The sequence below is a fragment of the Pinus tabuliformis genome, chromosome 4_1, assembly GCF_031772625.1.
Source record: "Pinus tabuliformis cultivar Carrire ecotype Pingquan chromosome 4_1, CPIR1, whole genome shotgun sequence".
In the NCBI taxonomy this organism is placed as follows: Eukaryota; Viridiplantae; Streptophyta; class Pinopsida; order Pinales; family Pinaceae; genus Pinus; species Pinus tabuliformis.
In genome coordinates this window covers 266,355,901-266,359,960 of record NC_142303.1, presented here as the reverse complement: position 1 = coordinate 266,359,960, position 4,060 = coordinate 266,355,901, and positions in this window count along the sequence as shown.

Below are 4,060 nucleotides of genomic sequence, written 5' to 3'. Positions count from 1 at the left end.
TTCTACTATGCTTGACTCCAAACATGCGTGAACACACCTAGACTACAAGGCTTTAGACCACCAATTACTCACAGTTCAGAGATTAGGTGAATATGGAGAATACTGACCACACCAGCAGATGCATAAGACCTTGTGATGGCCAGTTGCAACCAGTAAAGAGGTATGAAAATCTAATTCCCTAGTGTACAAACAGGATGACAACTCTTTGTCACTAAGTGAAAAGAAACCTGATTAGCACATTCACTGATACATGCAATATTTAACCATAGAGGTAGGATGACAACTCCTCTAATGCTAAACATCAAGAGTTCAGGAAAACTGTATATTAGGCACAGCCTAGAATAGAATAGAAATGGCAAGTGAGCAATTAACAACAAAAGAAGCTTGTATTATCTAAAAATGAAGACGAGACGCTGCAAGTATCAAAGTAGTTACAGTCTCCAGAAGTTGAACCTTACATCAAAACATCAACCATCAACCCTAATTACATCTTGTTTCTGGGTATATATAGAGTTTCATTACAGAGGCACTCGGCCATTCTAGGTGTGAAGGGGTCATAACTGACCACCAACTGCTTTAACTACCTGGCATAACTTCTAAGTGCAATTTCTTGCCGTAGTTGATGGATGTGATCTTTTCCTGTGCTCTGTTGTCCTCTCAAGCAGGTGGAGTGTCGTATAGGATGAAATCCCATACCTATTGAATGGAGTTATCTACTCGAGCTTTGTCCTTCTTCTTCTCGGGTATACAGTCTTTTGAATGTGGTGGTGTTGAGGCCTCGAAAATCGCTGCCACAACAAAGGGGATACCACCCGGTCCGGACCTTAATGCAGCTCCTTTTCCGTTTGGAATAGTGGTTCCGACTGGGGATAATGGGACCAGTTTCCCAAGAAGTATAAGTGAATGGGATGGATGAATGACTTATGAGATAAGATGGTAATGAGCGGACAGCTAAACTATAAACAAAATGTAATAACTATAATCGGATCCCGGGACTTATTACTAGGCAAAGCGTAGCGTTTGATGATCTGTGCTTTAAGGCAGGCATATAAATGACTCTGACACTTTAAGCATAGACGTTTGAACCATTTAAACATTGCTCTGCATAATTAGTTATGCAGAGCGATTAGAGCGAATTACTACGCTTAATCATTCATATCATTGATACATGCATGGGTGAAAGAGATAACAAATCAACACAAACATTCAATAGTGAAGCGAAATGACGATTCGCTGTTATATCGCATACATGCATTCAACAATAGCAAAGATAATAACACAGCAATTCATATAATAAGAAAGAACACAGATACAGATAATAGTACCATGTAAGCTGATCGATCAATCCAGTACATCAATCACTATGTCGCAGTCCTTCCTTCCAATCGGAAAGCCTTCCAAACAACAGACAGTCGTGCGCAATTGTATAAAACAGCCTTCTAATCAAAATTCAGAACCATTGGTCGAGTTTCACAAAAAGAATATAGACTGAAGCACAATAGTGCAAACTTCAGCCTTTAAGTCTTATTACAAAATTTTACGACCCTTTCCAAAACAATGAAAGGGTCTATAAATACTATACTAATCTAAATATCTAAACAACTGAAAAGCTATTAAATTGGCATCAATAAATATTTGTTCCATCTTTTTTGGCAATCTGGCAGTTGGCGGCAATGCTTCATTCGACGGGTTCTTTGCCTTTACTCCTTAGCTGACATATCGCCAGCATTGGCTCTACTTCTGGTGGAGTGTTGAGACGCGAAGTTAGCTGAGCATCATATGTAGCATCTTGAATGTCGAGGATCAGGTATCCGAGGGCATCTGTTAAACACTTAAGAGCAGACCTTTGAGTATGTGGCTTAATTAGAAAGAGCCAATATGCATCAGAGGTTAAAGTATTTACTCCGGTAATTAATTTCCTCTGTTCCTCCAAGTCAGGATAACTTGATTCTTCAAGCATACCTGCTGTTGTTATGCTTCCAGGTGTGCACTTGGAGATCATGTTCGCCAAATAAAGTGTATCATTGACTAGGTTGATCATATTGCTGGCAATTATTTTACACCTGGAAGCCGCCCTTTCTGCCTTCATTACCTGAGTATTCCATTCGGTGAAGAGTATGTCCTTATACGTTTCATAGATTCGGGACAAGTTCGCCGCTTTCCCTTCTGGAGTGTCTTGCCACTCAACGTATTCGGATATGGCTTCTTCGGCCTGATCTAGCTCATTCCTGGCCTTCTCTATTTGCTCACACACTGTTGTAGATATTTCGCATAATTGCTCAGCCTTAGCAAGTTTTTGACATAAAAGTCTGATCTGAGACAGTAATGCGCCATTTATTTGAGTTGCTTCTGCTCTGAAGACTTTCACATTCTGTGTGCTCTTGATACCTTCGAGCTGTGTTGATAGTTGAGCTATTCGCTCATCTTTTGATTTCATCATCAGCTCATTTGATGCTTCCAACTGTGACAATGCCTCCGACAATTCTTTTGCCTTCTGAGTTTCACTTTGGTCTATCCTTTGTCTTTCAATTTGCAGTTGCTGGGTTAACAAATTGTTCTCTTGCTGTTGAGCCAGCAACTGCTCTTCCACCTGTGCTGCTTTGTTTTTCGCCTCAATTATCTCCGCCTGTAATGCATATATTTCATGGTCCTTAGTCTTCAACAGAAGACTTACCTCTGATGCTTTGTCGATGGTTGCTGCAGAATAAGCTCCCGCGAATTGCGACAGCTTTGTTAGATCATCGGAGGGATCCAAATCCTCCTTCCAGACCATATTGCCCGTGACTGTTTGCTCAGGAAAGATAGAAGGTTGATCAAGCCTTCGTCTTTTCTTAGAGCGCTTGATAACGGCTTTATGCTTTGGGCTATAGAAAATATCCAGGGGAGGAATTTCTTCCACCTGGAGAATAATTTGATCGGAAGGGTCCTTATTGATAATCTCAACATCCTGTGAAATGGGTGGGCCGCTGGTTCCTCCTAGAACCTGAGAAGAAGTGATATCGGGCGCATTGCTTGTTTTAGAGGAGCCTGTGTCTTTGGAGCCTTCCTTTCCACTGATAATGGAATCGAATTGATTCCATTGTTTAATCAATTCAGGATCAATGGAAGATTGCTTATGGGCTTTGCTCCGTTCTTTCTCTTGTTCTAACTTCTGCTGTTCTTCAAGTGATTTTCGCTGCTGCTCCTCTCGCGTTTTCCGCTGCTGCTCCTCCAATTCCTTTTTCTGCCTATCTGCTAGTTCTTTCTTTAATCTTTCTTCTTCCTTCTTCTTCCTCTGCTCTTCTTCCCTCTGTGTCTTTTGCTGCCTTTCTATCTGCTCCTTTTTCTGCCTCTCTGCTTGCTCTTTTTTCTGCTTCTCAGCCTGCAGCTTTTTCTGTCTTTCCTCCTGTTGTTTATCCTGTTCTTTAGTTGTAACCGGAGGTGAATGTATCTGTTGCCGACCAGGCTCGCTTGAGGAAGACGCTGGGGTTGTGGATAATAACTCTAGGGGCAGAGTTTGCAACCTCTGCTCCCTAAGTTTATTAAACTCAGTCAACGCCTCATCGTTGTATTTCATTATGGCAAGCTGTTTGACTTGGCTTATTGTCTCGGCACCTACGAACAAGTCATCAAATGTATCCTCTTGATGATCAACTTTTGTTAATTTTGCTTGTTCTAGGGCAATGTAGGCAGTTTTCTTTGGATCATAGAGTCTGTTTGGGAGAGTGGCCAGGGATAAAGCTTGGATTTTTGCTGCTTCTTTTTCTGCGTGCTTGTAATTAAGCAGAGTAAAAACCCCAATTCTTAAAGAAAAAGAGGGCCAACCTTTCTTCTTCTCTTCTTTGAGAGTTTGTGTGACACTGTCGGCCATAATCTGGTAGCAGATTTCCCGGGCTAACAGCTTGTCTGGGATATACAAAGGGAGGACATGTGGCCTAGCCTTACTCCCAAAAACTCTGATATAGGAGAAATACTCTTCCCCAAACCAACTTGCTACGGCAGGTAAGTCAAAGGAGGCTTCATAAGAAATTCTGGAAATGGGTCTGTCAAAAATAGAATAGTAAATGGGGACCATGAAACC